Here is a 10615-nt window from a genome sequence, read left to right on the forward strand (position 1 = left end):
CGCCATCTATGGTTTGTTCCAGGGCACACACAGTCACCTGTACACGCCTCCACCGTTATAGAATTATATAAACATTAGTATTAAGGCACACAGTTTATTTCAGGAGAACGCTGTCATTGCACCGCTTAGTACAAACATGTCTTATTGCATGAAATGACAATAACTCATACCGCACTATTAAAGATCATTTAAAATATGTTCTGCAAAAAGTGTGCTATCCCTGTTATAGCGTTCATGCGTAGATGCACCGCCGCACCACGAACATGCCGCGACAAGAGTTTGAAATCTCTCCAACGACAGATGTCCGCGTCGGCACTTCTATTCAACCCCTTGAATTAGCATTATAACGCGATTTCATAGGTGCCAAGTTCAGACGTAACATTATCATTCGTTTATGGTAAGGGAAGTGGTGTGACTTGCTGTCCATCAGCATCGAGGCGGCCTTAACTTGAAGGCCCCGTAAAAGAACTGGATACGGAGAGTCCAACAAGCACCTGAAGCATACAGATAATGATAATTTTCTTAGAACGGAATGTTACTTTTACTTGAGTCAGATGGAATTCTTGAGATATTGTCACTTGCCAAGGACTAGTAATAATGGCCTCTGTTCCGGTGGCCTCCTGAAAGATTCTGTAGCCATGCCTTGGCAGTTTCGGAATATACATGTGAGAATGTCCTGTTCCTCACCTTGTGTGCATCCCACCGGAAATGTGTTGAAAAATATGAACGAAGTACTAAAGTTAATGTTGGCGGAAAAAGGCTCATATTCCCAAAGACCTATTATGCTGAAGACATTGGGGAAATAATATTTCGCGCAATTACGAAATAAACACATCATTAATGCAGCCTTGTGACCAATGAGAAAGCACTCCTCTGAAATTATAGTTTTGCAAAATAAGCCCCGAATAATGCAATGCACAGTTGCTGTCTATTTATAGAAAGCATAGGAGAGATATTTGCCTGTAGGGCGTGTAGCTCAGTGGTAGAGCGCTCGCTTCGCATGCGAGAAGTCCCGGGTTCAAACCGCGGCACCTCCATCCTATGTGGATTTTCTTTTAGTTTTTTGTGATAGCGACCCAACATTTATCACGTACACAACCTTAACCTAGCTGTGTGAACACTATTGCGCACAATGCCTGTTAGGACTTCAAAGGAGGCATTTTGTTATCATTCAATTTTAATGAATGAGCACTCCATCTGTATGTGTACATACGTTGTTTATGTTACTATTTATGTAGCCCCACCGCGGGGGTGTAGTGGCTAAGGTACTCGGCTGCTGAGCCGCAGGTCGTGGGATCGGATCCCGGCTGCGGCGGCTGCACTTTCAATGGAGGCGAAAATGCTGGCGGCCCGTGTGCTCAAATTTTGGTGGACGTTAAAGAACCCCAGGTGGTCGGAATCTCCGGAGCCCTCCACTATGGCGTCTCTCATAATAAATGTTGGTGTTGGGGCGTTAAACTCCAGATAGCAACTCTTACTGTGTGTGGCTGAACACACGCAATGAAGAAAAAATACAAAAAAAGCCAACAGATTAGCCAAGTGCTGACATTCCTGCACCCCTGCTGCATTGATTCACAAGCTATCCCCCAACCGCATACGCCAGTTGTAGCCCGTGGTGTGGAAGATGTGGGAATTGAGGCTAGCCCGCTGCCTTTGCGCGGGCTTTGCCGCCTTTTCTGCCGTTCTCATGTCCCGACATGTCTGCCCTCCTTTGCTGTCTGCCGTGGTGGGAGAGCGGAGTGACGTTTAACTCCCTCACCCGGAAGTGGATGTTGACTGTGGCGCCGCGCGCGGGGACCCCCGAGAGGTTTTCGCGCGCTGCGTCGGGAGCGGTCAGATACTCTCCGGGACAGCAAACGGCGAGCCAGGCAATCTTTTCCGTCCGTCGACTCCCGTCGTTCGGGGGCTCGTTGGATTTCGCTGACGGCGCCTCGCGCCCAAGGCGAACGCTCACCTGTTGTTGCCCCACTGCGTACGCACGGCCGAGGGGCGGTACGGTGTCCTAGTGCGTGGCCTCGCTACGCCGACCCGTCTCCCTTCGAAGCCAACGCGAGCGCCTTTGCCCTCGCTCGAGCAACCGGGCCTTTGTTCCGGTGTTTCCGTGGATCACCTTTACCGCGGAGACGTGCTCGTGGCACCCTGTGTAGTACTTTGTGCCCGTGGCGTGGATAAGCCTACTTGCTTTCCCGCCGCGCCTTTTTGCAACGGGCTGTACTGCGTTTGGTGTTGCCACAATAAAATGTTGCGACTTGAGCAGTATCGTGTTTCCCGCCACAGCGACGGTTAACGCGTGCCCTGCGGCTCGCTAAGACCGGACCCACGCTGGTGGCCGTACTCCTTCGGGATACGTGTACACCACATTGGCGCCCAATGCGGTATCAAAAGCTCTAGCTTTTGACTGCTCTTAGCGAGTCAGTTCGCCTGCGCGATTCGGGCTCGTCGCAACATGGCTGCTTCGCAGGACTTTTGTCCGCTGTCCCTTTTAGCGGATGCCGCGTTGCACACGGAGGCCATTGTCTCTATTGACGGGAACCCTTCTGCACCCCTCCGTGTCGGCACCCCCTATTGCGGTGACGACACGAGGCGCCTAGCCGGTCCCTTTGGAGATGGCGCGTCGCTTCGGAATGGGCCTCTTGCCCTACCCGAACGATACGCACAAGCGCCTCCGACGCCCGTCCGTGTCGGCACCCCCTATTGCGGTGACGACACGAGGCGCCTAGCCACTCCCTTTGGAGATGGCGCGTCGCTTCGGAATGGGCCTCTTGCCCTACCCGAACGATACGCACAAGCGCCTCCGACGCCCGTCCGTGTCGGCACCCCCTATTGCGGTGACGACACGAGGTGCCTAGCCGCTCCCTTTGGAGATGGCGCGTCGCTTCGGAATGGGCCTCTTGCCCTACCCGAACGATACGCACAAGCGCCCCCGACGCCCGTCCGTGTTGGCACCCCCTATTGCGGTGACGACGCGAGGCGCCTAGCCGCTCCCTTTGGAGATGGCGCGTCGCTTCGGAATGGGCCTCTTGCCCTACCCGAACGATACGCACAAGCGCCTCCGACGCCCGTCCGTGTCGGCACCCCCTATTGCGGTGACGACACGAGGCGCCTAGCCACTCCCTTTGGAGATGGCGCGTCGCTTCGGAATGGGCCTCTTGCCCTACCCGAACGATACGCACAAGCGCCTCCGACGCCCGTCCGTGTCGGCACCCCCTATTGCGGTGACGACACGAGGTGCCTAGCCGCTCCCTTTGGAGATGGCGCGTCGCTTCGGAATGGGCCTCTTGCCCTACCCGAACGATACGCACAAGCGCCCCCGACGCCCGTCCGTGTTGGCACCCCCTATTGCGGTGACGACGCGAGGCGCCTAGCCGCTCTCTTTGGAGATGGCGCGTCGCTTCGGAATGGGCCTCTTGCCCTACCCGAACGTTACGCCAAAGCGCCTCCGACTGCAAATGCGCCCTTCGGCATGCATGGCAGTTCGTCGGCACAGCGCTCGCAGTCGGTTCCCTGCGGAATTGACGGGGCTCTCGCCGACTTTGGCCCGCTATCAGCCGTGCAACCGACACTTCGAACGCACGCTGAGCAGGCGCCTGAATTGTCGATGGTAGCCGCACAAAGTGCGCCTTTGGTTCGACAACAGGCAAATCCCACAGGGAGCCTATTTTGCTCTGGGAATGGCGCGCAGGGTGGTAGTCTGTTTGAAACCGCCCCACTGATCGAACTGGGCGACTGCTCGCCTTCGCTCGACCGCGCCGCTAACGCACCAGCGGTTTCTTACGAAGCCGGTGCGACGACGCAGACTTTGCTGCAAAACGCCGTGCAGATGATCCAAGCACTCTCGGGAGCTGTGCAAACGCTTTCGGCTGGTCCGAAAAGCGGTCACCCCGCTGTGATGTTGCCTTTGCCAACCTACAGCGGATACGGTGATCAGCTCACCGCCCGAGATTACCTCGACTCTCTGTCACGTTATCAGAGAGCGATGGGTTTGGATGATAAGGTGGTGCTCGAACGTGTTGTTCCAGCTGCACTGACTGACACGGCGGCGAGATGGTAACGGCTTACCGGTTACCGTGCAGCAAACCTCGAGAAATTTCGTGCGGTCTTTTTGCGCGAATTCCTACCCGCTGACTACGAAAGTAGGATGCGGCGAGAGCTCGAGCTCCGTACACAGGCTCCTGACGAGTCTTCACAGGAGTATGTACGTGCGATGGATGAACTTATTTCTATCGCTGAGCCCCGAGCCTCGAACGAGGAACGCGTCGAACGGGTGATACGGCAGGCACATCCGACTTTTTCGGCATACCTGCGCGGCGGCCGCTTCAGTGACTTAGAAGCGTTGGCCGCCGAGGTGAAGCGCATCCAAGGCGACATTCTCGCCGCGCGTGCGTATCGCCCGCCGCCGCCAGCCAGCGATGCCCTTGAGCCGCGCTGCGCTTGGAGAGGGGCTATGATTCTTCCCCAACGGCAACAGCCTCTCGGCGCCGCCTTTGCGGCTGCAACGGGCTGTGCGTGGGAGTTGAGCGATCGCGCTCTTGACCCCTTTACGCATGAAAGGCGAGCAGCCTGCGCTGCTCCGCCTGAAACCTCCATACAGGGACGCTTTTCGACCCAACGTAATGTAGGAGGTGCGGCTCGCAGAAACGTATCCTACGATAACGTAGCGAGCCGATCACGAAAGCTCGAAGCTGCTTCGTCTGGGAATACAGACCGTGATGGAGTGCGCTGTTACCGCTGCCGTGAAAGAGGGCACATAGCAAGGGAATGCACCGGATCCAGGCCTCCTGTGAGGCAGGGAAACGGGCTTCCGGGTCGTTCGTGAATGCACGAGCGACCCAACCTTTGCTTCTTCCCTCTGCGTGCAAGGCAAGCACTTTTCTTGCTGATACGCACGCGCCGTTCATTCCGGTCACCATTGCCGGCCATGAATTTTCGGCTTTGCTGGACACGGGCGCTAGCGCCTCGTTGTTCGGCGAACAGGTGTTGTCCCACTTGCAGAAGCACTCGGTGCGCTTGCGGGACAGCCGAACGACATTCACCCTTGCGAAAGGCGTGGCCCATTCGGCAGGCGCTGCAAGGTTGACTGTCCGATGGGGAGATGGAATGAGATGCTGCCGTCTTGTTCATCTTCCAGGGCTCAATGTTCCAGTGATTCTCGGTCGGGACTTTCTCCTGAAAACCGGTATCGTTGTGGACATTGCGAATGGCGGTGTTACAAGCCGCGTCGGTGGCCGCAGCGGACCCAGTAGGTAGCGTGGAGCTGGGTGGTGGTCGTCATTTCGCAGGCCACGGGGACGTTCAGAACTCTCGAGAGCTGAGGCAGAGGGACAGGCGTAAAGGAAAACTTAACAAGACGTTTATTTGCAACATGTTGGACAGTAACGTCCGAATGACGACTCTTCTCGCGACACTCTCCTGTTTTCTTCTCGCGGGCTGCTCCCGCTGCCTCGCCGTGCAGTTCCGAAGATATAGGCCGAATCTCTCTTCGGGGAACCAACCACTCATGGAGAGCACAACACAAGTGTCCCTTCACACACGTGGTAGATGCACGTGGCACAAGCACGGGGACTCGGAAGCGACCACGCAGAAGAAATTCACGGCAGTCCCTCCTGTAGCACACAACCGGCCTTCCGCACATTCCAGAGGGGCCCGCCCGTAGCCATTGCCCCGCAGGCAAAGCGCACAGCCGAGACAAACAGAGCCGGTGCAGGTGACAACCCGCCCCCACACAGAATGTCCGAGATGACGAGAGGCACGCTTGGGGGCATCCGGCCCAGGGACTTCGTTACTGCTTTGTAACAGCTTCCCCGGCGGCCGGTCGAGACCTCGACGTACGAAGGTCATCCACCTTTGTGGGGAGAGGTCGATGAAGACAAGGCTGGCTTGCTGAAGCCGTGGACACCTCGATGCGGCTCTGCTGCAATCCTCTGTCACCCTGGTGATCTGCAGCCTCTGGCAGCGTCGTCCGAAATTGGAGAAAGGCTCCCGCTCTGCTGGCCAACAATCCTTCTCGAAAGACAGCACATGTGTCCACCACGCGAGAAACACAACTGCCAAGCAGGCAAGCGCCCATACTCTCTTCCTGAGACCCACCAGGCTTTTAATTCATCCAAAACGACCTGTTCTTCATTACAATAGCAGCAGCAATTCTAACAACCCAACCTGAAATAGGCTGCTCAAATTCACAAACACGTGTCGTGATAAAGCACAAATACAAATAAAGCAATTGTAAACCTGTCACACACACAAAAAATGGAACCTAAATACCCAAGCCAGATTACCTGACGCCATCAAGATCCCTAGAAACAACGACTTAAGCCGTCAGCGTTGCCATTCAATTTCCCTCTCTTGTAATAAATTTCGAAAGAGTATTGTTGCAATAGCAAGCTCCAGCGAAGTAGCCGGCCGTTCTTAGGCGACAGCGTTTGCAACCACGTGAGGGGACAGTGGTCCGTCTCGATAATAAACTCTGATCCCGCGAGATAGCATGCGAGCTTCTGAACCGCCCATACAACACAGGCGCATTCTTTCTCTGAAGCGCTATAGGCTTCCTCCCTTACAGTTAGTTTGCGGCTTGCATATAGCACGGGATGTTCCTCTCCTGCGTCGTTTCTCTGACACAATACTACGCCCATGCCGCGGTCACTTGCATCGCACTGAACCACGGAGAGTCTAGCGTAGTCGGGGGCTTGAAGTACAGGTTGGCTCATGAGCACATTTTTCAGCGCTAAAAATGCCCTCGCTTTCTCCTCATCCCACTCCAGAATTTGAGATTCGGTTTTTCTAAGAGCGTCAGTAAGCGGGCTGGCAAGCTCTGAATAACGGGGAATGTAATGCTGGTAGTACCCTGCCAATCCTAGGAACGACCGCACATCTGTCTTTGTCCGGGGCTGCGGAAAATTATTGACTGCCGCTACTTTGACATCGGAAGGTCTGCGGTGGCCTTGCCCCACTATGTGACCCAGGTAAGTAACCTCTGCTCGGTCAAGTTGGCACTTCCGAGCCTTCACGGTCAGACCTGCTTCGCGGAAACGTTGAAGCACTGCTCGCAAGTGGGTGAGATGTTCGGACCATGACCCTGAAAATACTGCTCCATCATCCAGATTAGACAGGGCAAACCCCTCTAAACCCCGCAATACCTTGTCCATGAGAGCCGAGAAACAGTAGGGGGCATTCTTTAAGCCGAAGCTCAACACCTTAGGGCGGTATGTTCCTATGGGAGAAATAAACGCCGCATATCTGCTGGCCCTTTCGGTCAAAGGCACCTGCCAATAACTTCGAACGAGGTCGAAGGTAGAGATGTACTTAGCACTGCTTACAGCCTCAATTCTTTCCTCTATATTTTGTATGGGGTAGGTCTGATCCTTCGTTATGCGATTTAACCTCCGGTAATCAACGCATGGTCGCGGATCTTTCCCAGGAACCTCCACTAATATAAGCGGAGAGGTACAATCGCTTCCAAAAGCTTCAATCACATCGAGCTCGAGCATTCTTTTAATCTCGGTCTCAATAATGGCACGCTGACGCGGTGACACTCGATACGCCTTTGACCGCACGGGCTGAGTGGCCGTAAGCTCTATGTCATGCACTACCAAATTTGTTCGGCCCGGTTTCTCCGAGAACATGTCCTCATATTCTATCAGGAGGCTTTCTAGGTCACGCTGCTCGTTAGCTGTGAGCTCAGCTACCTCAACCATGGCCTTGAGTGTTTGACCAGCGTTATTCTCCTTTCTTCCCGCTCCCGAAAAGGGGAAATCTAGTGGTGGCTCTTCGGGCACGTTTACCGCCATGTTTACGACAACCTCTCTCTCTCGATACGGTTTGAGCTGATTGCTGTGGTAGATCTGCTGCGTCTTACGTCTACCTGGCATCCTTACCAGATAGTTTGTGTCGGACAGCCTTTGAACGACTTCCGCCGGACCTTCCCATTGGACATCTAGCTTATTCATTGGTGAAGGTTTCAGCCGCATTACTTGATCTCCAGCTTCAAACCGGCGTGATCTTGCCGACCTCTCGTAGTAGCGTTTGGCCCGAGCCTGTACCTTGCTCATCTCATCCCCTGCCAGCTCATGTGCTCTATGCAACCTTTCTAACAGAGTTAGCACATATTCAACCACCGTAGGGTCCTCCGCTCGCCCTTCCCATGACTCCCGAAGAATACGGAGTGGGGATCGCAGAGAGCGACCGTAGACCAATTCTTCCGGGTTAAATCCAGTGGCTTCATGAGGTTCAGTCCTGAGCGCAAACATGGTTGCTGGCAAGCACACATCCCAGTCGACTTTGCGCTCGAAACAGAGTGCTCGAAGGACGCGTTTCATTACCGAGTGTAACTTTCCTACTGGGTTTGACTGGGGGTGATACACCGAGCTGTGGATTAATCGGATTCCACATTTCTCTAAGAAAGTTGTAGTCAGTGCACTCGTAAAAACGGTCCCTGGATCGGACTGTATTTCAGCGGGAAAACCAACGCGTGCGAAAGTAGACAACAGCGCGTTTACCACTTCTACCGAGCTCAGTTCCTTTAGAGGCACTGCCTCAGGAAACTTGGTCGCAGGACAAATTACTGTTAAGACATGACGATAACCGGATGTTGTTGTTGGAAGAGGCCCCACTGTGTCAATCACGAGTCGTCGAAAAGGCTCAGTGATGACTGGCACGAGCTTCATTGGGGCACGAACCTTATCCCCTGGTTTTCCTACACGCTGACAGGTGTCGCAGATTCTGACAAAATTCTCTATTTCCCGGAAACAACCCGGCCAATAGTATTCCTGCAGCAGGCGATCCTTCGTTTTTTTTACCCCCAAGTGACCCGACCATGAGCTACCGTGAGCTAAGTGTAAAAGATCACGGCGGTAACGTTCCGGTACCACTAACTGATCAAATTACACCCATCTGTGATCTAGATACTTACGCTAAAGTATCCCGGCCCTGTTCTGATACATCACGTTTTTCTTTGAAATACCCTCATTAGTCTGACTCCTTATATTTTGAAGAGTAGGGTCTGCTCTTTGCTGCTCTATAAGGGACGATCGATCCACTCTCAGCAAAGTCTTCAGGCTACTAGATGCAGGAGTAATCACTTCCTCACACACACTTCCAGATTCAAGAGGGTCTTCCTCGTTTTCATCCGCGCCTTCATCGCTCACTTGATCAGTGCTTGTTGTGATCGTGTCTACCATGTTCGTGGGCTCTCCATCTCCGGCTTTCTCGGTGATTCTCGAGGGAACATCGAGCGGTACGGCTCTAGTTGCGAGTTCTCGCGCCTTTGAGCGAGTGAGCGCGCACACAACCCCATCCCCGTACGCTAGGTTCTTCTGTCCTAGTAACCAATCGAATCTGTTTGAAAACAAGTATGCATACTGCTTTGGCAAATAAGCAGATACTGCAGCCTCTGTGTGCAATGCGCCAAAGGGGCCCTCGATGCATACCTTAGCAATCGGAAGGCATACGCTTGATGGCTCCGCTGCTTGTTTAATCCAAGCGCACTCTCCTGTGAAATGTTCAGCTTCAACATACGAGGGATGGACCACGTCCATTGTCGCTGCCGAATCCCGCAGCACGCGACACTCTTTTCCATTTACTATCAGCTCTCTGATATATGGCTCCAGCAGTCACATGTTTTCACCCTCGCTGTCGACAGAAAAGCAAACAACTTTTGGACTCTTGCAGACGGCCGCAATGTGACCTGGCTTGTGGCATTTATAGCACACAAGTGGTCGCCTCTTTTCAAACGCACTGTTTTGGTGCTTTTCCTCAACCGTGGTCTTATTACTTACCTCCCGTTGCTTTTCGGGACCAGTGTTGCGCTCTCAATTCTCTTGGACTGAATGTCCCCTCCACCCAGTTGCCTTTTTGATTTGGCCCTCCCACTGGGGAATTTCTGTTCTATCAAGCGCGTGGCGTGAAACAAAATCCTCCGCTAGCTCCGCGGCCCTCGACACAGTGGTTACCTCCTCCCTGTCTTGCACCCAGAGCCTAACGTCTTGGGGCAAACGACGGTAAAACTGATCGAGTCCGGAACACTCCACGATTTTCTCTTTATGCTCGAACGCCTTAGCCTCTTTGAGCCACTCCCTCATATTAGACATTAACTTGTATGAGAAATCAGCATACGACTCGTCTTTCTGCTTTACGGCGTTCCGGAACTTCTGCCTGAATGCTTCTGCTGACAATCTATATTTCTTTAGCAGGCTCGACTTAACTTGGTCGTAATCATATGCTTCCTCTTTTGTCAAGCGGGCAATTACCTCGGCAGCCTCACCGGGTAGTAGGGTAAGCAAGCACTGCGGCCACATCGTTTTGGTAACACGCGCCTTCTCGCATGTGCGCTCGAAATTTACCAAGAACAGACCCATGTCCTCTCCAGAGCGGTAAGGTTGCATTAGGTCTTTCATCCTGAACGACTTCCGTTCTACTCCGCTAGACGCTTCGCTACCTTCACTACTACCTCGAGCATTGAGCAGCTCAATTTCAAGGCGCTTCATCTCAAGATCCCTTTCTGCTGCTTCGCGTATGAGCCTCTCATTTCTCTCTTTCTCTTCAGCTTTACGCCTTTCATGTTCGTCTATCAGCTCTAGACACTCTGAGAGGTCGTCGTCGTCCGCGTTAAGGTTCTCAATAG

At 53.6% G+C, this 10615-nt stretch overlaps 1 non-coding gene across 1 annotated transcript; it reads left to right on the forward strand.

Annotated features, from left to right (window-relative positions):
• Positions 1-965: 965 nt before the first annotated feature.
• TRNAA-CGC (transfer RNA alanine (anticodon CGC)) lies at positions 966-1037 on the forward strand. Its single transcript has one exon. It is a non-coding gene; the product is annotated as a tRNA-Ala (tRNA).
• Positions 1038-10615: the final 9578 nt, after the last annotated feature.

This window comes from Rhipicephalus microplus, unplaced genomic scaffold, assembly GCF_043290135.1.
Source record: "Rhipicephalus microplus isolate Deutch F79 unplaced genomic scaffold, USDA_Rmic scaffold_21, whole genome shotgun sequence".
NCBI classification, from domain to species: Eukaryota; Metazoa; Arthropoda; class Arachnida; order Ixodida; family Ixodidae; genus Rhipicephalus; species Rhipicephalus microplus.